We start from the raw sequence: 25,523 nt of genomic DNA on the forward strand, positions 1-25,523 counted from the left end.
AAATAATATGAACGAAAAAAAAAGTGACAATTAGTCATACCAGCAACTACCCCTTCTTACCAAGCCAGAGAAACCTTTCAGCATAGTACTAGATCACTGTACATCCAAAATGATACGTTAATCTTCATTTCTACCCTTGACATTCCAAGATCATAAGTAACATAACTAAATAACACAGGTAACATCTCTAAACTGTTCCTTTATTTCTGTTAGGCTGCTAAGAATTATCTATCAATCTGTCTAATGCTATATGTAAACAGGGGGGTCACTGTGCATCTCCAGGCTGACTAAATCTTAATATACAAAAAATGCAACTTTTGCTTCTAAACATCAAATACTGTATGCCTCAAACATTCTTCTGAAACATCTCTGAAAAAACTGTGTTTAGGTGTTTGTCACTGCTTTCCACAATCAGCAGTCTCACTAAACAACTCATTACAACTTGCAGAATACTGGTTTACTATTTCTGGATCACCTTCTCTGTCATGGGTCTCCCTCAGAAGTCAGCATATGATTTTTTTCTAAAAAAACTGAAGTGACTATTATAAAGAATCAGACTTGAAATTTGGCACTCAAATAGTTCTTTAAAATTTAAGCAAAGTTTTGCAGAAAAGTACGAATTATTTATTGAGTTATGAATCACCCCAATTATATATGGAAACAAGACAATTGTAAGGGGCTGCTAAACTAAAGAATAAGATCCCGTGTATAAATAGAATATAATACAATGAACATTACACACATCACCTAACTATCCTAGCACTCAAATTAGCTATGTTACTGCCTATGCTGCTGGAAGCAACAGGGACAACAAACACTGAAAAATGAACCCTTCCCTCAGTCCAAGTTTTCCAAAATTAATAGAATGCAGGCCAATTCTATTGAGGTCAATATATGAAGCAAAAACAAAAGTAACTCAGCTTTACCAAGTGTTAGAGATCCCACTTATGTGCATTTCAAAAGTCTCCTACAACATGTAAAACAGATCATTCCATAAGATGATTGCTTGTGTATTTATTTTAAGCACTTTGCAAAATACCAAAACTACAACTACATAAATTAAGCATTTAGAGGCAAAGAAATTTTAAAAAGTAACTGTCCTTCCTACATGCCTGTTTTATTATCAAGTCTTTACATTATTAATGGGTCTCTCAAAACACATAATTCATTTCCATGACTGCAAAAAGACTGTAGGCCACATTTGAATACTACTCTATATAAACCACTTATATAAACACAATGAGCTTTGCAATATGCTGTATATCCATAACATCATAATTGTTCACACTGAAAATTTACTGGCATCTGCAAAAGTCAAAAGATTATAAATTTGCCTCAATGATATTCAGAAACAGCTTGATACATAGAAAACATCTCTCAAAAAAAACAGTAAAGTATTCCAAGCTGCTCTGTATCTTTATCACATACAAGTAAAAGGGAAATTACCTAGCATGATCTGTTCCTTTTAGTTCCTAATGCCAGGAGAAAAAGGGCATTTTATAACTGATCGCACTTACTAGTGCACTTAACATTAGTTTTACCCTAAAATAAGCAAAAGTGAATTCCGTCCTTCCCAGCATGCCCTTTGACTATTCCTTTGCATGATGAATACAGTTCTTCACGCAAGAAGAACTAATTCAAAACTAACCTTCTAGACAATGCTCAACTATAGAATCAATACTTCCTATTCTTGTTCAAAAATATGTTTGGTTCAGTGAAGACAACTTGCTACACATTTAAGGGGGGGGGGGGGGGGGGGGAGAAATAAGGCTTGAAAAGCACTTCTAGGAAAAAAAAAAGATGACAAAGGACCTGCAGTAAGAGTTTGTTGTCATTTTAGGAATACATTCTTTCCTTAAGCCTTTTTTTTCTTTTCTAAAATTTACTTCTCCAAACACTCTTACATGCATTAAGTAGCAAGTAAACTATACAAACCCTTAAATAATATTTTTACTTGGTAGCTGTTGGCATGTTAAAAAAAAGACCAAAAAAAAAAAAAAAAAAAAAACAAAAAACAAACTTGCCAAATGGAAGGCCTCTAGTATGCCATCCAAAGACAGGAGTTTGGGACATCCCTATTTTGTTTTTAAACATCTACCCACTTTGCTTAAACCCTAGCCTCCAGATCTTTCACCGATACATTCCAGGTATGACTAAATCTGAGTGCTTTCTCTACTAAGTTGCCAGAAAGACAAAGAATTGCTGGAATGTATTACTGTGATTTTTTTCAATAATCTACACGCTTTCATTGTCTTTCATCAAGACTTTGGATCTCAACTTTCTTCCCCATTTCTCAGACTTTCTTTGGGACAGTAGCTTTTTAACATGGTCTGTATTGACAATATGGGGAAAGAAAAAAAAAATAAAATCACTGTCTGCTGTTGTCCGACTGTCAATGATTATTAAGTAGACTACTCCCATTCAGTGTTTGGGGGGGGGGGGGGGCATCCATTTACTTCTTTAGAGTCCCACTTAAGGTAATTTTCCTGAGAGACCCAAAATGGGACTCTATTGATTCTAATATTACAGTTAGTAAGTAAAAAAAAAAAAAAAAAAAACAGAGGAATTCTCCTTGTTTTGAAAGCTCTTACAACTGTGCTATAAAGAATTCTTTCTGGCATTACAGCTGTCGTAGAGGTTGGGTCCCCAAATGATCTAACTATTGAGCACTCTTCTGCCTCACTTTTCTCCTAAACCACACAGCTGTAGTCTCAACTATTATCACTGATCTAGTTCTTCCATCAACATTGAAAAGAAGCAGTGAGGTGCTTAAGGGTAACTGCAGGGATGAAAAATGATCACAGTTGCAATGGAAAAATACTGGTTTACATTTCTTACAGTTTAGCCTTCCTAAAATTGCTGTAACTACTTAGAAAATACCACAGCTGAGGGAGTGATAATATCTTTTATTAAATCAACTGATACAGCTTGAAAAACTAGACTATCTTTCAGGCATATATGCCTGGTATTTTTAACTTGCTAACTGACTAACCCAGTGAGGAACCTTCCTTAATGGCTCCCCATCTTCCTGGACCCATACATATTAAGTAAGAATGTATTTACAACTTTCCTCAGCAATACCCTCTATCTATATGCCAGGTTATGAGGTAGTAACTTGCAACATACTGGATCCAAAGATGCATGACAGTGGGCATTTCAGGCTCCCTTTTATTCCCACAGGAACTAAGTTCAGAAAACTGATTTTTATAGTCAGAAATATAGTTCTCCTTTTAGAAGTTCCAGTCACTACGGCAAGCAAAGATACAGAAAAGTTATCAAACTAAGTGTATAGTGGAAATGCCTGACAATGCCAAAACTGAAAGGGGGGGGGGGGGGGGGGGGATATCAACTTTACTAAACACAGCTTATACATATTACTAACCAATATTTTTAAGTATCTATTTTTCACATTAAAGCAACAGATAAGCTTACCCATGTAAGAGTACAGTCATTTCTAATACATCCATTATTTTTTCCATGTGATACTCGGCAAGACTGTGCTTCCTACTATTTTACTACCCCATCATTTTGTCTAATATTTTATTCTTCTGGGTCTTCCTCCAAAAGCACTGGGCGTACAATGCATGAAAACCATAAATTTCAGCAACTACAGTTTCAGCAAGGTAACCTTGGGTAAATCTAACAAAGATTTCTTATTCAGAAAAAAAAAAAAGCTACCAAAGGATACAAAGGTTGGCTGATGTTACTTTTTTAGGCTGCCTTACATAACAAGATATTGTATTTAAGATGTATGTCACTGCCCACCCTTACACATGGTTTTTTTGAAGCTCACAGTTTATCATTTTATTCAGCATTTAGTTAAAATTAAATATTTAATACTGAGGCTGTTCTATGATGCAAGCACAGCTAAAATGAAAGGCCTCTGTGGCTGCAGTGACCAGATTTCAAATGCAGGTAGATCAATAAAAAAAAAAAAACACAAACCAAACTCAAGTACAGCCTCCATGTGTGAGTAGAATGGTTTATAATAGCTTGCAAATGACTATGTGCTTGCTGTAACCAGCTGTTCTTAAATTATGAATATGCAACCAATTCATGTTAAAGCCAAATCCCAGCACTATTTCTACAGGGAAATCCCAGTAGTTTTTGCTTGTTCTACATGTTAGTTCTGTTAAGGATACAAATAGCAGTAAGCTTCAGAACAAATAGGACCAAACTATTGGCGTTTCATGCACTAAGTCCATTATCACAGCAGGGCTTGTCAATCTCTAGAACCTTCCTATAACAGCTCAGGCAATACAACAATGATCTCCCAGCCAAAAAATAAAAATAAGATCTCCACAGCATACATGAAAGCCCCTCTGCCAAGCTAATGCTTTTTTGCTTCAGCCAATCAGGTGGCTAGCCCTGACCTGCTTGAAGGCTTGCATCAAGCTTCAAACACTTAAAAACATCAATCATAAAAACAAAGACAGGACATTGAATTATACAGTATTAACCTCCAGGGTTTGCATACAAAGACCTCACATTTATTTATGTCCTAGCACGTTAAGAGCTTCAGTACACTGTTCTTTACACCATACCGGCTGCCAATTTGATGAACCTCTCTGCCCTCAGCAGGAGTACAGTGTCTTTGATTAATGAGTGCATGCTTGTGGAAAAGTGTAAGAACATAAAATGGGGCAAAATCCACACGATTATGTCCCTACACATCCGATGGACCACTGCAATAATTTTTGTCAAACTGGTTTTCTTTTGTACAAGAAAAGACTGAGGGCTGAGGAAGGGGTTGTGGGGTTATTTTGCTAATTATATTTGGATACCACACATCACTACTCTAAAATAAGTATCTGACAAAATGCAATGCATTGTTTATTAAAGAAACTTTCAACATTCAAAAAATATGAATTCATTAATAAAAATTTATTTATAAATAGGGTCACAATCCAAAAAAAGTTAGCTATGTATTCAAAGTGAAGGAAAAAGTACTCCCTAGAAGATTTCAATTATTAACTTCTCATCCAACAGTCTCACACCTGAGATTCAAGCTCAAGAACAGCTAGGCAGAGTACTTTGTGCCTTTAAATCACCATATTTAAAAAATATTTTAAAGAAAAGGTTACACTTCCTGTAATTTGCAAGAAAACACTGGTAGGGATCTCCATTATTCAAAAATTAAAGTTCTTCATTATCCCTGCCAACAATTCCAGAGCAGAAGTGAGTTCTGTGTGAGGCTCCAAAAAGAAGGCAACATTATCTGACAGTCACTGCATTATTTTTAAACCTACCATCTTTTCCAAGGTTTTATACTGCAAACATTACCTGAGACAAGTATTTATTCTCAGCAGTCCGACTGATTTCAATGGGACCATTACTAATGTAAACAGTCCACCAGGTAGACCAATTTTTCAGATGGTGCCTTTACTTTTTTAGTAGTTTGAATTTTAAAGGTTTTGTGTCATTCTTCCCTCAGGGGCTAGAAAAATCTCTGCAATCTCTTTTTGCCAACTACCAAGGCTTAACCCATTCAGCTCTTTACAATGCCTGACCTACATCAAGTGAAAAGAGAGTCTTAACGTTCTTTACACACAGAAAACAAGACATTCGTGAGGCCCTGATGGGTGTGAGTAGGAAGGCAATGGGAGAGATTTCACGTTAATGGCAACAGGCATCATCCTTCTGAAAGAATGAAACCGAGGCTGACAAGCCCAGCACATCTTTTTTAAGTCCGTACTTTCAGAGACTATGTCTGAGAGGTCATCTGTCACTACGTAAGGTTTAAAAACATGCACTTTCTTTGATATTTGTCTTCCCCCCTCCCCCCCCACCTGAAAAACATTCACGTGAGAAGAAACCGGTATTAGGAATTTTGTCAAATGCATAAATTAATTCTGTTAAACTAAGCAGGGAAAAACCCTGTACCCTCCTTTCCTTGTTGCTACATTAGAAAACTGAAACAAGCCGAAGACTTCCTCACTCTCAGAGAGTGCTTCTTTCACCTAGTGGTTTCATGAAGTGCTAATACCACAATAAAATAAATCACAATTTCTCCCCCCTACCTCAAAAAAAAAAAAAATCGAAATGATACTGTAAAATTAGTAAGGGGGGTGGGGGAGGGGGTTGGTTTATTTCCACTTAAATCTCAAAGGAACTTCTGCATCAGACTTTTAAAAGTATATTGATTTTTTTCTTTTTAAGGAATGGCTCGAGACCATAGCATTATGTAACTGTAAATTTAGGGCAATAGAGAGATAAAAGAGTAAGCAAGAACTTAACATAGCTAATATGTGAAACTGTGTGCTAATTGGATTAAATGTTCTGCATATATTTTTCAATTTAAAATTGTTCGATTAAGAAACAAAGTAACAGAAAAATACTGCATCTTGCTTGGCCTTTCTGCGGAGACTGGATGAGAAGGTGGTCCCAATTTCTTTTAATGACGATGTGCACTCAACTGACCTACTCTAGTAGCATTACTCTCTGCAAAGTAACAAACCACACATTTCAGTTTTCAAGGAAACATCTACCCAGCACACTACAGATTAAAGTCAGTGAAGACAGCTTTTCTTTCTACCTCTACCATAAGCTTCTTGTGATGTTTGTAAAAGACTAAATCCTTCTGTGCATCAGAGTCCTCTCTGTAACAGTGAAACTAATACATTCTCACCTTAATAAAAGTACTAAGAAACACAAATTTAAAAAATTAATGTGAACCTACTATCTTCCTTATGCAAATCTTCTGGAGACCCCTTGTTAATTTGTTTGTTGCTTTTTTCTTCCCCCTTTTTTTAAATAAAGAGGCAAAAATTAGGGGAGTGGGGTGGGGGAGGATCTATTTTCTCTAATCTTACTAATACAGTATCCTTGTTTCTGTTCCTCATCAGTAAAGAGTAGGCAGGGAAGAACTCCCAAACCCTACGACTCACTTAAAACAAAGATGCACTTTCATTTTACCATTACGCATAAAGAATACAATAAAAATAGTTTCAAAGTAAAAACATAGCAGTATAACAAAAAATTTTTAAAAAGCATAAATGTCAGTCACAAAGAGGATGTTTCATTTCCTTCTTTGATGCAGTGGGGAAGATCATCTGTACCTAAATTTTGAATTCTGCATAATGTTATCTTCACCACAAACTTCCAACTTCTTTAAAATATGTTGATCAACACATACCTACTACATTTTGTTAATGTTCAGGACATTGTAAACTACCCAACAACCACAAAAACCACTGCTGTCCTTAGACACCGATGTCAGTGTTTCTTCTGATGACAATTTATGGTCACAAACTAGTTTATAATGTGTTATGACATAATTTACTGAATGTACTATAGTAAAACAAAATTAAAAGTAAAACCATATTTGGGAGAAAACTGGTATGTAGATGTGGGAATCTTCGTTGGGCGAAATTATCTGTGATGAAAACACAAAGTACCTGTAAACTTCTAATCTTCTGTAATCTTCTATTAGAATAAAGTTTGCTGATTTTAAAAAAAAAAAAAAAAGAACACCTATTTGGTTTTATTTCAACGGGGGGAGATCACAGTGAAGCAATTTCAGCTTTGGGATGCCCTTCCTGTGTCGGGGCGGGGGGTTGGGGGTAGCAAATGGCATTTTTAGTTGTGCTAAGTCTACCTCCCAACAGCTAAAATATCTTAATCCCAAATATGCCATTATAAGAATATTGTAAAACTAAAAGTGGTCAAGTACTAATGCCTCCTTTCCCTAATTCAAGATGAGACAGAGGACAAACTTCCTTTTCTTTGCAACTGTGATATTCCACATCTTGTGTAGGAACAGAAAAGTAGCAACAAAGACATTAACAATTGCAGTTCAAGCTGGGAGTGACTGTTCTGTTTCAATTCAATGACACCACTAATGGCTTCTTAGCAGTTCCATGAAATCAACCAGCTGTCAAGTCGATGCATCAGAAGGAACAGTTATGCACTCCCAGAAGAAAAAGCAACACATCAGGATGTTTTGCAAAACATCTGCTCCTTTACACTGCAGTTCTATAATAGATATGCAAACAAAGAAAACGAGAAAAAGGGCAGCAGGACCTAAAAAGAAAGACTTCCATTACTTTCTTATTTGCATTCCCAGTGTCTCCCAAAGAAACAAAAAACTCAGTCTTGTAGCACTTTCTTCCTATCGTAAGGTCAGTATAAAGATTAAACAAATCTACTGCAGTGGTCAACCAGTGCTTATTCCCTCCATAATATAAAAATATTGCTAATTTGTCTTTTGAAAATGAAAAGCATCTTATTACATGTTCATGAAAATCAACTACTCACCAAAAGGTACAAAGCATGTATTTAGTTATCTTCCCCATAACACTATTCAAATAATTTTACAATGTTATTGACAACTTGTAATAATCTGCAAGAATGAATCTTAAAAACAATGACTTTTTGTGAGAACACTGACTTGTAAGAAACCCAGCACAGTGGTATTTAGTTAAAAAAAATTAGGATGAGAAATACCAATACCACAATTCTAGTTTATTTTCATTATAATCATTAATTATAATAGTTTCATTATAATGATATACATTAGTCACAAAACCTTATTTTGTGCCATTCAGAACAGACTTTGGGTCAGTAATGAAAAAGGAACATTGCCTGATCTTCTGAAGAAACATTTTTTTTTTTTTTTTTACTCTCCAGAGAGTTCTATTCATGAAAAAGTTCATCATAACCTGATATTAATACTCCATTGCTTGCAAGGAATTGGTACCATCTATGATTAAACAAATATCCCCTGCTCGAAGTGAACATAAGATTTCTTGGACATCAAAGAGATCCCTTAACAACTCCTAATGCTTCCTCTATACACACTTAACAAAAATTACCTTGGCTACCATTTTCTTAGTATTATGTAGTTTATTGATTTTGCAGCATTGTGACAAAATGTATACGTAGTTTATTATAGGTATGAGAAATGAAGTATACTATAATTTTCTGAAACTACTTATCCTCTCTTGCTCACCATTTATAATCTGTCAAATCTTCTAGACCTTTGTGGCATGTGTAATTTAGAACCATCTGTTGTACATGCTTTCAAGTATTTAAACATTTTCATCTACCTAATATTCACGTAGATTGCAAACGCTCAATTCAACCACACTTTCTGATGCATTTAAAAAAAAAAAACCAAACACACAAACCCATACACACACACACACCCGTCAACGTAAGTATCTGACCTTTGTCCAACATAACCTTAAGGACACTTTAGGTACATCATTCAATACTGACTTGGATAGAAAAAAAAGTCTTGATGTACTAAGAGCTATTCCTATTACTTTATATGTTAACTGTTGTCAATGTTTTCCCAACCCTGAAGACAAAGAAAATGCAAATTAAATACAGGCAGTTTCATGTTCTCATTAGTGTGACTGTAAATATGCAGCAAGTAAGACGAGTATAAGAAAAAGAATGGAAAAAAATAACTTTACTTACAATAGTTATTTCTTATCAAGTACCCTGTGCTTCACTAAGTCATATCATGTGACCAGAAAAACTTTTATGATATTTAAAAAAAAAAAAAGGTGCAATTGAGAAGTAAATTAACAGAACAGTACCGTTTATTGTTTCCCTTTTCACAAAAGCTGACATAAGAGCTTATAGCCAGAAGAGACTTTTCTTTTTTTTTTTAAATGAGTTTAGCATAGTAACTACGTTTTGCCACCCACGTTATATAGTATCTGGATCATAACCCAAACTACATGTAACATATATACAGGTACTCTCCAAGCGGAACCTTTTAACAATATATCTTAACAAGTCTGTTGCTTCCAAATATGCCCCCCAAATCTGTCATTTAAAAATGGAACAACTGCGTATTTCCATGTTCCTCATCCCAAGTAGAAACTGTTTATTCTTCAGGGAAGATTCTGTACCAACTATTTCACATCAGATTACTACTTTCACATCATATTACTACGTTCTGTAAACAAAAATAATGCAAATCCCCAGATGATTCGTTATTTAACATAAGAACTTTGGAATGTTTTTTTAAACAACCAAACGGTTAAGCTAGCACTGCACATTAAATACTAAAGGCCAGGACATTAAAAAAAAAAAAAAAAAAAAAGAGGGGGGGGGGGCGGAATAACCCAAAAGCACAATTATCTCTCTACCTGTTACAAAACCAGACACCAGATAAAGAAGCATATTCTTAATGTTCCCTGAACGTGCAGCCTCAACTAGGAACCTTTCTCTTTAAAGTGCGGTTTACAACACGCTAGATCAGGAATTCCGGGGGAAAGCACACACTCTTGGAAAAATTCCCCTTAAACTTTACATGACGTCACTGTCTGTCCCTGTAACATTTCCTAAACTTTGAGTCTAATCCAAAAGGACTTTCAGATTTCCACTCGCTCCCTCCTAAAAGCGACGGACAGACTTGGGAATAAAAATTTGCCCAAGATGGCGAAAGGCTCGTTGTTTAGAGGGCAGAAAAATGGAGGATATTGTAATATACACAAAGGGATAAATTTCAACAACTCGGCCCGGGGCTGCAGCTGCTTGTTTCTCTTTATAAGGAAGCAACGCGCACAAAAGATAAAGGCAGAGGGGCCCGCAGCGAGCCGGGTGCGCGGAACGGCGCCCGCTCCCGGCCCAGCCTGCCCCACGCCCCGCCGCCCTGCTAGCGCTACACCGCGGAGTGAGGTAACACCTACGCACCCGCGCAAAGGTAGGCGGAGGCCGGGGGACGCCCGTGAAGAGGCCGAGCGCGCTCCCGCCGCCTCCCCGCGGCCCCTTCCCAACGGCCGCTCCGCCCGGCGCCGCCGAACGCCTCACGCCGGTTCCGCGCCCGCGCGCTGCCGGCCGGCACGCCTGGGCCGGCCTGACAGCCCCGGCCGGCGGGCCGGCGCCGAAAGAGGAGCGCGCGGGGCGGCTCGGCGGCGGCGAGAGGCGAACGGGAGTGCCGGCGGGGGACCGGAGGGGGGAGGGGGGGGGACCGGAGGGCCGCCGCGGAGCGCGGCGCGCCGCGCCGCCCCACACAAAAGAGCCGCCCCGGCGGCCGCCGCCAGCCGCTGCGCCGCCCGAGAGGCTGCGGGCGACCGCCGGCAGGGACGTGACCGTGCGCCGCCCGGCCCGGGGCCGGCCTCGCGACCGCCAGTAAAGTTTAAAATCGCTCGGGACCCGGGCCGTCCCGTCGCGAGACGCCCCAGCCCCGGCCGCCTCCCCAGGGCTCGCCTCCCCGCGGCCCCTCCGCCTCCCGACCGCAGCCCTTGCCTGGGCAGGGCCCCACGGCGGGACCCGCACGGAGACGCGGCCGGCCCACCACAACAAAGAGGCGATACGCACCGGCAGGGGAAGGGTCCGCGAGGCGGGCGCCAGCCTCAACCAGGGAACGCCAGCGCGAGCTGCGAGCGGCAAAGCGTCGTAACGCTTCAGGTGTTCGGCCCGAAGAAGAGGGGAAAAAAAACCCAAAAAACCACCAAAACTCTCCCGGCGCCGGGCGCGGAGCGGCACTCACTCACTCACCTCCGCCGTTGGGGAGAGCGCTGCCCGCCTCTCAGGTGGCTGAGGGCTGGGGTGCGCGTGCCGGGAAGGCGTCCCTTCCCGGCGCTCTCCGGAGGCTAACGCAGCTCGGGGAGGGGGCGGGGGCGCGCGCGCGGGGCGGGGGCAGCGGCGCGCGCGGGGGGGGGGGGGGGTGGGTGGCGCGGGCGCGGCGGGCGCAGTGCCGGCCGCTCCGTGCCCCTCGCCGCCGCGCCAGACTGAGACGATCCCTCCTCAAGGTTTATTCAGCTTCAGCAACCAAAAGTGACGTCAGCCAACCCAGCTCTCCTCTCTCCAACAATGCAAGTTGCTGTTAACACGACGGGAAAAAGAGCGAATTGTTTATCTCGCCCCAGCCCCGGTAATAAATGACCTATCAGCTCCTGAAAGGAGCAGGGGAGCGAGCTGCACTCCGCCTTCCCAAGCGCAGCCTTCGCACTCGCGCTGTACGGTCGTTTTGCGCTCAGAAAAAAAGTTAGGAACGGTTCTTCGTGTTTTTTCGAGCAGCGACAAAAGGATGCAAGTCTGCGTGTGGTCATTTTTTTTAACGAAGACTTTATCGATCGGGGGAGAAACACGGTTACCCACCTTAAGTACCTACATTAATTCTTACACTGCAGACTAAGTTCAGGTAAAAAAAAAAAAATTAATACAGCAACAAAGAATCTGTCATACAAACAATAGCCATCCGCTGAAAAGGAACAAAAAAAAAAAAAAGGCGACCCATTTCCGACAGAGGAGACATTTTAAAGAAGCCTAGCAAATCAGAAATTCACAGTGGAAGCAACGTTCAACTTTTAGGCTCTAGCAGAACTAGACGAATTAAATTCAAGTAAAACAGGTAACAAGGGTGGGGGAATTAAGTTAAAGTTATGGGGAAGTATTAAAATTCACCAGCTATTGACACGAGAATTAAAAAAAAAAAGAAATACAGTACATCTTTTAAATACCAATCTTCTCGCCTTGCCTGAAACAACCTATACAGGTTATTTGCACAAAAAGTAAAAGCTGGGCTTCCCTACGCCAACCCTTCAAACTGCACACATGGTATCCTCCTCTTTTTTTCTTTCTTTGGCATAGTCTCAAACTCAGCCAGGGTTAAAGTACACTTCGAGAGCCGAAGGACTGCTCCCTACAAACCGTAACACTGTAGATTTAAAGTTATACCACAGCGCAATGAAGAAAACCTAAGTGATTTCAGTATGAGCTAGTAAAAATAATACTTGCAGAATTCAAGAACACATACAGCTTGTCAACCTTGTTAAACGCTACATACAAGTATTTTAAAAATCAACATTATTTCTAAATAAAGCTGATCTCAGCATAAAGAAATATGCATATGTAGAAAGATGCCATTGTTTTCTGTTTCCTCTTCAGCCACTGGCTGTGATTTTAATTGTGCTGGAGGATCTTCATTAGTATTAACACATGGGGAGATTTCACAAAGCTGCTTCATTAGGAAAAAAAAAAAAAGCTTGGCAGACTAGCTCTTTTTGCATGCAATGAGAATGTCAGCCTTACCTCGGTCATTTGTAACATAATAAGTGCAAGCACAATGATTGCAATGCAGGAACATTGGGGGAAGGGCAAAAATGCTGCCTAATACGGATATGAGAAAAGAAAGCTTCTCATTACACAGTAAAATGTATGCTAAAAATTAGTGAAGACCATGTCTCACGAGACTCATGCTAAATACATTAATGTGCTGATATGTTTTTAATTATTATTTTTGTACTAGTTTATTTCATTCCCAGGATTCACATCCAGCAGCAAAGGTTTGCTAGCATTTATTGATTTTTTTTGTCCACCACATTCCCGGAATACAGATTTTAATCATTTCACTACACCACACTCAGTAATTTCATTAAAAACTGGAACCTTCCATCCCCAGAAAGGCATTTAATTTCAATGACACACAATTTCTTTTAGCAGCAAACTGTCTCAACAGTAAAAGCTGGCCTAAGGTTCAAATGCATAATTTAGTCCTGAGTTCTCCATGCTCTGCATTCCTTTGAAGCTATAATTTGACTAACTACCTAATAACTGTAATAAGGACAATGATTTCCTTATAATATGTTATTAACCCGTATTTAATTAACTCGGAGGCCATGCTCTGTACATGTTTGATTGGGTCAGTACCTCTCTAACCTCAAAATTTACTAATAATGGTCTTGAAAAAAGAGTGTGGGATAAGAATGAGTATGGGTATAATAAATAGCTGTTTTGCTCAAAATGTTATGCATCAAAAACTCATGCATTTTCCAAGACAACAATATTGTCACTCAGGAGATAACAGGATTTTATAAGGGGAAACAAACAATGCATTTAGATAATTCACTATCAAATGTACTGCCTGTTATGTACATATTTAATATCTCTGCTTGTAACATTTAAAATAAATTCTAGTATCTATTATTATTATGACTACTCTAAATAACCATTCTAAATATATTTTCTGCTGTTAATAAGCAAAACCATAGTATCTTGTGAAAAATAAAGATGTGTATTTTTGGACAATGTTACGTAATCTTTGTTTCCTGTAATGCTCAGCAGGACAGAATTTAATCAACTTGAATAGAGAACCACAGGCCCCAATACATACTTCTTCTCTTCACAAAGTTTAGTCAACTGTCCAAATTTAAACCGCTGGGATATATCTGACATCAAAATATGAACAATATCATTCTCATTGCACTGAATATTAATTTGGTCTTCAGTCAACAATTTAAAATAGTTTTAGGTAACTACAGAGTATTTTATAGTCTACACCAAAATATGTTTAAAAAGTTATTGGTTTTCCATTGGTCACAAGCAAATCAGCTTTACTACTGCAAAACTTACTAAGGTTTTAAAAATGTATTAACAATTCCTCTGTTTAAATATGCTTATTCAACAGAAGCTGTTGTTAGTGGATGCTACCGATGCATTTAAAGTGATTAACTATTACATCAGAAGGGTTCCTAGCTTTCAAATTTGGCTGTTCTCCCCCAGGCATTATTAAAGCTGTAATTCTCAATTTTAAAAAATGTGAATTCAAACTGCAGCATGTATACTACAAAAAACAGGATTCTTGTTTCTTTTGCTTTCTTTGATGATGAATTAATTACAAATATAGTTGGCTTTTGCATTCTTTTCAGGCTTGCAGTGTAAGTGCCATAAAAAAACCACCAATATACCATGTCAGAGTATTGTTTTGTAGTTCCTTTTGTCTTTTCTCCTATGCTTATTGACTCTATCATTAATATTTCTCTAACTAGTTGCACCCACCAATGCACTCATAAACTTAATTGCTGAATTGGGAGAAAACAGAAATAAAATCAGGTAAGCTCCATATTTCCACACATGTAACCTGACACATTTGAATAATTATACTGATGTCACTAGGACCATTTACGTACCATACATAAATGTCTGGAAGGTCAAGCCCAAAATTCCTATGGGACTATGTAGGTGGAGTTCACTGTAATGATCTCGCCAGAGGCAAAGCCAGTTTAAGAGGTTCCTCTCTTCTCCACCCCTATTCACAGGTTTACAACCCTTCATTTGTAGCTATTCAGCTGTTTGTGGGGCTACACTGTAGGGTCAGTGAGTAAAGTTAAAACTCACACAAACATTTCCAGACTCTGATCTTGTAATATGGTCTATTCTAGGCAGACCTTCTTATCCATCTAAACAAACAAAAAGTCTTTGGAAGTGTTTTTAAAGACTATGCAGTATTCACTAGAGGCTAGAAACCATACTATATACTTCCGTTAACAGATGTCCTGGAGTAGTGCTTGCAAAGCATGTATTTTATTATTATAAAATCTATTAAGACAGATTTGACACACAGTAAGTACCAGCAGAAAGTTACCATCAAAGAAAAAATAACAAAGTTTTTGCAAGTTTAGTAGGACTAGTCATTCCTCTGATGAAGGGTAGACACAGTTAGCATTTAATGCATGCTAGTAATAAATAACCATAAAGGTCGGTTTTCATTAAAAAAAAATGAATAGATCATTCAATTCTGATGTGCAATCTATATTTTAAAACATTAGATTCAAAAGTATAACAGTGTAAACCAGTTAAAACCACACCCTTCTTCCTGAATTTACTCTGTGTTCAGGAGGCTAATTCTCGTCACAGATACTTGTTGTCATTGCAGAGGTTATGCTACCGCTCTCTGACGGCTATTAATACAAGTTACCGTGTCTAAGTACTCCTGGCCTTATGCTCTTACACTCCTGGGTTTACTATGTCATCCTAGAGTGGTCAAATGAGGGTCTACTTCTCCTCACTATAATGAAAGATGTTAGAGATACAAAAGGCCAAGGAATCTTTAAAAGCACAAACATGTTTATACACAATATAAACCAAATGTAATAGCTTTGCAACTGGATTAATGTGTTCACCACTAAGTTGCTTCCATTAAGAAATGCTGTTTAACTGCTGAAAATCAGTATGTAGATAGCTTTTCTTCTAAAGCTTTGCAAAGGTGCTGAGGCAAATGAATCCCCAGTAGAACAGCCTGTTTGCAGAAAACACAGATTTGAAGTTAGATGATCTGAACAAGGGCCAAAATAAGAACTTCCAAAGGATGGGAAAGAATCTAGACTGCAACTTCACACTTACTATCAATGCCTAGTTCCCTAAGGAGCTTCTGCATCAGCCTATGTTACAGACAACTTAACCAAATACACTTAGAAAATGCACTCCTCTTATCACACATCTCACTGTGAAGGAAACAAAATTAGCTCCAAGTTATTTTATTTTCCTTCAGTCCTCAATTATTAAATAGTACTTCTGCTCTTCTTAAAAGATAGAGAAATCTATGTTTTATTCTGCCAACCCCATTTCAGCAGTCTCATACTCCAACTTTGCCTTCTATTGCTCCTCCAGCATCTCTTACACATCTTCCATCTGAAAGCCCCAAATGTGAACAAATATTAACCAATTTAATCCCTAACAATAAGAAATGTCAGTTCCTTCTGAACAATTAAACTATTAACCCTTTGAAAGTAGATAGATAAAAAAAATATTCTTTGCTGTGTCCCCTCTATACTGGTATTCTCATTCCATTTTACAGTTAAAATATATGGCTCTATCTTGTACTCAGAACCAATGTTTGATTCTAAGTACTAGAATGTTTTCAACTGCAAGTTGTTCGGGCCAGATATCCAGGATGTAATTTTGATCCTTGGAATGAATGAAAAATGAGCTCATTTTAAATTTTTTTCAGTCAGGTAATAAAATACTTCTACGTTAGAAAATACTTAGGTTACTTGTTTCTATTTGACTGGAGAAACAACAGCCTAACCAACAGTAGTGTTAGCAATTAAGGTACTGAAAATCTTCTATTACCATGAGAGCACATTATGCTATCAATTATCCTATCAAAATTGTGCTATCAATTATGCTGTCAATTATGCTATCAAAATATTTGCAAAATAAAGTGACAAAAAGAGATCCACAAAAACAAAAAATTGGGGAGGGGGGCCGGACACGGAGACGGACGGGGACGGGACGGGATGGGACAGGAAGGGACTGGGTGGTGGTGGTGTATCCTTTTTTTCCTAAATGTTTTATAAGAAATAAGACAGGGAAATACTAACTTGCAAATCCAGTTCATTTTTTATCTTCTTCCAAAAAATCAGATGCTTTTTGCTATATAGGCACATCTGGCATTTCCCCTTCCCTGTATAACTCTATGAAATACCTTATAAAATAGCTGGATTAATTTTCTTTATGTCAATGAAGCTCTCTTTTTTCTGGACCAAAATTAAAGCTGAGTTTTCTCTGATCAAAGGATGTAGTGTGGGGGGTTTTTTTCCTCCTGGTGCTTCTTTAACCAGGAGCATTCAAAAAAGCCCGCCTCAAAATTTAGTGTGAATCTGCAGTAATTACACCCACAAGTGAAAAGAAGATCTTTCAGGGTGGAGTACAACAGCTGTTACACAGCAGACAAGACTACACAATAGTTTAGGACAGGAAGTGATAGCATCTCTTATTAAACTATAGCTAAGCAGGAAATAACCTTATGTAATTAGCCAGTTTGGAATATGGCCAGGTCACAAGGATTAAGAACTCTTGCAAAAAGTTCAGCACACTCTTCATTAATTGTCCATGAACTTAATTTGAAAGTACAGCATATTACTACTGCATATACAGTACAGTATGCACTGAAAGAAGCTATGACAAATTTTGTCAGTATATGCATATTCATGTTGCACTTGGGCAATTAAAGATAAGTTACCTTTAGTGTACTTTAAATAGTTTCATCCATAAAATAATACAAAATTGCCTACCTTTAAAGCTACATCAAATTTATACATATTGTCTAGCTGGTTTTTAGTATATTAAAACAGAATAATGGAGAATTTCTTTTCAACACTCACCGATACTGTGACACAACAGAGATTTTTTAGTTGGTTGGTTGGTTGCGGTTTGGTGTTTTGTTTTTCTTTTTTTTAAAGAGATGCATGCTGGCCAAATTTTATTTGATTAAGATCTCTGGTGCTTGCAAAACCTTTACTTTTGAGGCGCAAACTGTCTCTGCTTATGCAATTCAGATTCTTAGGCTTCTAACTCTTCTCTTAGTCTATCCTTATTGTGTTTACAAATAATGTTGCTAAAGACATCATAAACACACTTGTGTATTTTAAGAACTTGGTGATGCATCCATAAATAGAAAATATATGGAACAGAATAAGAATAACTGCAGGAAAGCTAACCTGGAGGGTAAGTTGGATGAATTTACAAAACCATGTTCATAAAGAAAAAAACCCCAACATCCTAAAATACCATTTATCCAATATACACGTGCATGTATGATCAAATTAACCCCTGGTACCTTTCAGTTACAAAAGCCTCTATTAACTAATTCTTCCCAGAAAATTATTTAACTTAATCTGACACTGTATCATTACAGATAACTTCATTGATTTGATTAAATATGGCTGATACAATAACCAGTGAAGTAATTTAAGACAAAGCACGCAATATGTCAAAGTGGTCTGACTCGCCTCTTGAGCCATTGGGATAATGGCTTTTCCAACAATACCATCAAGTGAAAGAAATACAAGGATATGGGTCTAATGTCCAAAGAATGTCCTTAGCATAAGAGAATCAACCCTCTAGTATATTTCATTTTTTCCCTATATCATAAATGCTATTCTTGATGAGAGCTAGATTCAGTGGTAAATCATACAATGATCCTTACCAGTTACATTTACTTGTTCTTTCTTCATTGCCTCACAAAAAGTAACACTTAAATTTGAAAACTGCTAATGATTATGTCCTTTTCATAGATAAGGACTGAGGTAGACAAAACTGAGAGCTGAAATCATAAGCTTGTGATTCTAAGTCCTACAAAGTTCCACCTTCCAAACACTAGCCAGAGAATTTTTAGGAAGAGTTTTGTACTAAGGTTAGTTGTACATGTTGGTAAAGAAATACACATTCCAGAAACTGATTTGTTTTCTAGGAATTTGGTTTATAATAATACAGTTTGTAGAAGAGTTCAGAACTATTCTTCCTGAATGCAATATTGACTATTGCCATTTTTTAAAAATGTTTATCCTACTTCCATGCCTTCAGAAACTCTTGTTAATCCACTATTTCTTAATCAGAGCACATTTTCTGCATCATCAGTTTGATTTCTCAACTCTTCACACTCACTTAGAACCCTCAGAACATCATCACCATGCATGGCACAACATAACCCAAATACAGATCAGGCTTCTTTCACAGGACTACAGAGTGCTGAACCACAGATCTAGAAATTACTGTTGCAGCTATCAGAACTGGAATATTTTTCAAAAGTGTTTCTGAAAGGATTGAAGCCTGTATTAAGGAAGTTTTACACTGTTTCGTACATCAAATAACTAGCATTTCTTGGTATGAAAGCAAGCATGAAAAGGACTTTTTCCTTACTACCAAAAATTCAAAACACCCTGGGTTTATTATTACATATTTGGGGGTATCTTAGGCAAACAATTGTAATGAAAAGCTACTTACTGTAACTAGAAAAGTAAAAAGCTGACATCCACATACTAATAATTCAAAACTTTCACAGTCTTGGCCTTCCTGCTGCCTTTTCCCTTCTTCTTTTCCCCCACATTATACTAACTTGCTCAGTTGAAAGTTAAAACTGCAGAAATTCATTACTATCCCCTACAGAGAGCTTTTGGCAAAGCTCTATGACAAAACCTTGCCTAAAGCACTTGCTGGCATGGTGAAACAACTAATCTGTGGTTCTGTGAAAGCACGTAAGAATTTTCATAAGTGGGAAAAGTGTATCATATTTGAACTTTTTATTACTATAATAGAGACTGTTCTCAAATTAAGCATGTCAATCCAAATTTTAGCTTCTAAAAATTAGTTTTCTGATCATATTTTGATCAAGGAAATCAGTAAAGATTCCTTTGATGCTTCTCGTCATTATTTTTTAACATAAACAGAGAAATACTAAAAAAAAAAACCAACAAAAAACCAAACAAAAACATTCCAAGTGTCTAGTCTTGACTCAACATTAACTCATACTCAGCAAATATAAATACAGCTGCATGACAGATAATATAAAAGATTGCATACATTCATAAAATGCAAGAGTTAAAAATAACCTCAATGCTTTCTCCAACATTTTTAATAAGCTATATATACTAAATTCGATCTCCTTTTCTGTGGTACTTCAGCAGTTTAGCAATAACTTTAAACAGCTATTAAAAAAAAAATGTTAGAGCAAATAGTGGAATACCTATAGAGTTAATTGCTAGACCCTGCAGCTTTTCTCTTGTTCTACAATGTTAATGGCTTTCGGCCCACATTCAGCCATGTTTTCGATTTCTAGCTGTTGAAGACAGCACACAAACTAGAGCCAACCTGGGTTTTCACAGTCCTACACCAGCACACGTGAAGCATCAAGCCAAGGAGCATCTCAGTACCTTCATTACCCCGGAAGGCCCAAGGCTGTCTCCCAGTTGTCCACCTCTTCCCTTATGCTCACGTGTATCCAAACAAGGCCTGCTGTAAGCTGATATATAACGATGTGAGTTTCATCTAGCTAGCAACATAAGAAAACAGGGCCCTCGCTGCACCTCGCACCCATGGCACAGCTCTCACACACCTGCAGTGCAGTGCGGCCGTCGCACGGCAGCCTTCGCACAGTGGCCCTCCACGGTGGCCCTTGCATGGCGGCCTCCGCGTGGTGGCCTTCGCACGGCGGCCCTTGCCCGCCCACTCACCCTCACAGCATGCACTTGGACCTCGCCCCCGCCAGGTACAGCACAGAGTCCTGCTGAGGGAGCGGGCTGGCAGGGCAGAGCTGCCTGCATGCTGATTGGCCATCCAGTAACATTCACGGTGATTGGCCCAACTTAGTCTAAAGCCAGGCAGCCCTGCTGGCCTGCCTGGCTGTGAGAGGGGAGGCACGGCCTTGCCTTCTGATTGTATGGTGTGGCACAGCGGCAAAAGTGACAGACAGCTCCAGACTGAACTCACCCTCACTTTTCTGGAGTTTGTGTTCCCACTACCAGACCAGCCTCTGAGTACCTGAAAACACTTTGGTCCAGGTACCACCGTGGTTATTAAACCGTATCTCTGCTTGAAGTTGGGTTTTACTGGTATAAGATCAACCGGAGGTGACCTCATGCACCACTGGAGTGCTTTATTGCACAATTTTCTCACCTACCTCAGTCATTGGCAAGGATTCTTCCAAATACAGTGAAATCCAGTTTATGTTCCTTTGTTTAAAATGTGTGCAGGTGTCAAATAGGGTGGTGCTTCTGAATGAGTCGATTTATGTACACAAAAGGTGTTAGGCAACAGCAAGTTAAATGTTGAGTGTAAAATATGTGAATGTTTAGAGTAGGCAAGAGCATATTTGCAGGCAGAGGAATCAAGGTAGACAATGGGGGGAAGGAGTAGCCATCAACGCACAGTTCAGATGGAAAACAAAAGACTCTGTTATTTCATTTTTCAAAGCATTTACACATACAGGTGAATAGGTGTACTTGCTTCTTAAAAGACTATGTCTTTTATGAAATGACTATGAGGCAGATTTATTAACCTTTTTTTCACTGCTAGACATAGCCCTAGCATGGAACTCTACTGTAAAAGTACTGAGGGTAATGGCAGAAACTCTTCTCAATCTCCTATTATCGGTATACGAACAAGAGGCTAGGGAAGCGTTTTTTAACATTTTGGGGCAAATATATAAGGTTCAACTTGAAAGGAGATGTGTATTTGGGTATAGATGCAGTCTGAATTATGAAGCCAAGAACCCTGAGCTTTAACACGGTCAGCGTAACCACAGTCAATATAAAGGTAATAATAATGCCTCTGGACTAGTCATGAGTGCAAGTCTTAAATTTTACAGGAAAAAAAACCAAGCCAGTTTTGGACTTTTTTCTCTCAATACAGATAGAAAGAGAGGAATAATTCTTCCCATGACATACCAATGTGGAAATTGAATGAAGAATTCCAATGACAAAGAATTATAAAAAAGGCTTGCTCTCTATTAGACATATTACCTGCTGTCAAAAATCGGTGTTGGTAGTAGAGGCAGTTCAACAAGTTTGTCCAGTATTGAACATTGTTTAAGAGTAAGGACAAGCTGCCAGCAACAGGCAATTTTCCCATTGCAGAGTAACCTCAAATGATATCATTCCGTATGCTTCAGTGCACATAGAAGACAGCCAAGAAATCTATAGATACTGATGACTGCAAGAGAGAAGATCAAGGTAAATCTCAGACAACCTTAATAGCTAACCTTAATAGTATCATCATAGCGCTACTGTCAAGAGATCTAGATGCCGGCAAGGAAACTTCTAGCAAAGAATTCCTGTACTTATATTTGAAACCTATGACTAAGCAAGTCCTCAATATTCTGCCTTTTCCTCCATTGGGCATTTATTAAGAAAATGTGTTTACTAAGGAAATGCTGAATTTCTGAACCCATTCTTACTGAGCACTCATTTTCCATTTTACAGCGTACAAAAGGGTATGCTTCTGCTCTAAGACCTTGAGCTATGCCTTGTTTTTTACTAATATTTTTCCATTTACTCTGCTGAAGAGTTCAGATAAAAATAGGGGGGGGGGGGGGGTGTATTTTCCCCAATGTCAAATCTATTAGTTCAGTTCTCTGAGCCATCCTAACTTCCACCAATTGGTCTCAAGTAAAAAAAATTGACTAAAGTAATCTGAGTTTTGATTTCTTTTCTCTATTTTTGCTGCATATTACTAATTGTATTGATTGATACTATGTCCTTTCATAAAAGTCTGAATTCTCTAAGCACACCAGCAGGTATTTACTACTAGCTATTACATTACCTCTTAAGGTTGTCTGAGACTTACTTTGATATTCTCTCTTGCAGTCAACAGCATTTATAGATTTCTGGGCCGTCTTCTATGTGCAATGAAATATATGGAATCAAAATAAATAGAGGAGCAGGTTCCTTGGTCTAACAAGCCTAAGCTTCATAAACAATTTGAGGAAGTTGAAAAGTGAGGCTTTTTGCTCTCAAGTTCAGATGCTAGTTGGATTTCAACTAGGGCTAGGTTGAAAGCACAGCACAACTAGCCCACTAATAACAACTTAGGTTTTGAAGGGCTGGCTTGATGCAGTCAGCCCTGGAAATTATCTCTTCCACACCTGCCCATATGTTCTTAATTGAGTGGACTACAAAAGGTGTCCACGAGATCCCTTTCAATCTGGTCTATTCTAAGTGCAGCTATTCTGCCTTCACATTCTGTAGCTTCATTTATATATTTACATATAGGATGTATGCAGAATAATAAGTGCAACTGTCCATCATCTTTTGAGTTGTTCTTTTTTTTTGACCTAAGAAAGTAAAAATTCCAAATACCCCTCTTTCATGGATGCTGGAAAATCCACACCAGAGGACAGTACCAGGGTTTGCTCATATGCACAAGAGCTTCATCACAAAAGACAACTATATACCAATGGGTATGTCTTTAATAACACTCCAGTGCAATAGAGATTTTGATGGCCAAGGAAGAAGTGTCTGCATTCCTAAATCCTGAGTGGCAGCTGTAAATTAAGAAAGAAAGAACAGACTTTTGCAGAGGAGCAGTGAGAACTGACAACTTTGATTCCTATTCCTCTGGTTTAATTTTTTCAGTAAACTGAATAGACAAAGATCTCAGATTTAGCTTCCTGTCAGGGACTACAAAGTTGACAGCTATTAAATGTCAATCACCTATGAGCTGAGCCGGTCTAAGGACCGAAAATTTACATATATTATAGAAATAATCTTGTACCTCTTCATTGGCCCTACATTTTGCTGTTATATAAAAAAAATATTGTCAAGACTGCAAAGACAAGCTCTCTGAGTTAAGAACGAGCAGAACTAAAGCTGCATGTGTGACATCAGTTTGGCCTCCTTGTGCTCATTAGCTTATTATGCTAGTGTGGTTTGGTGGGGTATCAGGGCTGTACACAAAGGAGACAGTTGTCTATTGAATTCCTGACTCATTTGCTGCGGAAGTTGGAGCACAGCATTAATGAAATATTGAGTTGTTGGTCTTTAAGTTAAGGAGAATGAACACCACACAGGAGAGCAGGCTTTCTATCTCTATGTCTGACATGAAATGTTTTTTCTTAAACTGAATTTTCAGAGCTGGTCAGTAATTAATCTTCATTACCTAAATATGCAGTTTGACCCCCTGTTTTCTGAAAGTACAGTATATAAATTGCAGTATATTCACAACTGCAATCGACATAAATTTAGAGCTGTTGTTTGAGCAAAGATCTTCACAAAACACAGGTGCTTGATCTGAGTATCCAAACTGGTCAAGCAAAGTTAGCAGATATGCCACATATGAAAAATGAGAGAATCATTCATAATACATACAAACTGGTATGCCAGATCAGGACTAATTATTCCAGAATAAGCTGTCACCTAAACAAGGTCTCATGCATGGCCTAATCACCATACTGTAAAGAATCTGCTTTAAATTCATGTTTGCTTTTGTTCCAGATTAATTTTCACCTGTAAAAAAGTCATTACTTACAGCCTGCTTCTTGCCTTTGAATTAATAAACTCCTCATGTGCCTTTCTAGTCTGTGCATTGCTACAGTACAAGAAGTAGATGCTTGTTGTCCTTCTTTATTTTGTACACAGAAGCATTTGTCAACATCATCTGGCTTTGTAGTTTGACTTCAGTTGCTTCCAAACAGGGCAATTGATTTACAGTCAATGCAGTAACAGACATATGAAGACTTGTTTAAAATATCTCCTTGTAATCTGATGTGTATTGCCATTGCTAAAATTACACAGCAGCAATTTGAGACCTATGACTGGAGAGGTAGTTTCATTAAAGATTCCTGCTCTCGGAATACTGGCATTTCAGACAGAATTATTTCACTCATGCATCTGAATACAAAGGTGATTTTTATTACTGTTGATTTGTAAGTGTGGCAAATTGAATAAAAAATATTTTCTCAAAGTCCTTACTTTGTGAAAAAAGGTGGCAAATCTATTTTATTTTGTCACTAAATTCAGGACTATTTTTGTCTCCATAAATAAAACATCTGGTTTTCCATAAGCTTAGTTCTCATTTACAAATCCAACTTGTTCAAGGAAACTGAATTAAAAAATAGAGATTTTAATCTAAAAACTATGTAATAACCCATGCATTGACTTCATATCCTACCTCCTATTAACCTTTTGTTAACTACAGAAAAAGCTGTAATATGGCGTTCTGGAAGAAGGAAAGGAAACTAGGCTTTTCTAGTTCCACTAGTTATAGAGCTATTTTAATTTGTGTTTATTGGTGTTGTTAAAGCAAAACTGTTCACCTGAATATTTATGTTTGCACAAAACACAAGTTTTCAGTGAACACAAGAATCAGGAAAGCATTATTTCTATGGATTTTTGTCCTTTGACTCCTCTTTTACCACAGTAGTCCAGTTTATCCCAAGATCCCTTTCCAGGGCGGGAGACAACACATGTTACAATAATGTAAATCCATGTAAGTGTTGACAGGCCAGGAGGTTTGTTCCAACTAGAACATAAGCGTGTGCATCCTGCCACTCTTTTCCTCTCTGAAAG

General features: G+C 38.3%; 1 protein-coding gene across 20 annotated transcripts in view; it reads right to left on the minus strand.

Moving 5' to 3' along the window:
* BAZ2B (bromodomain adjacent to zinc finger domain 2B) overlaps positions 1–25,523 on the minus strand; it is a 285,742-nt gene that overhangs the window by 153,667 nt on the left and 106,552 nt on the right. For 16 of the 20 annotated variants that reach the window (XM_049809482.1, XM_049809582.1, XM_049809609.1 and 13 more), the window contains exon 1: positions 11,278–11,589. The exons of 1 other annotated variant lie outside the window; for it this stretch is intronic. The gene's annotated coding sequence lies outside the window, so the exon portion shown is untranslated. Of the gene's footprint in view, positions 1–11,277; positions 11,590–25,523 lie in introns of those variants that run through there. 3 more of the 20 variants (XM_049809491.1, XM_049809455.1, XM_049809502.1) reach the window with 1 other exon arrangement.

Source organism: Accipiter gentilis, chromosome 1 (assembly GCF_929443795.1).
Source record: "Accipiter gentilis chromosome 1, bAccGen1.1, whole genome shotgun sequence".
Lineage (NCBI taxonomy): Eukaryota > Metazoa > Chordata > Aves > Accipitriformes > Accipitridae > Astur > Astur gentilis.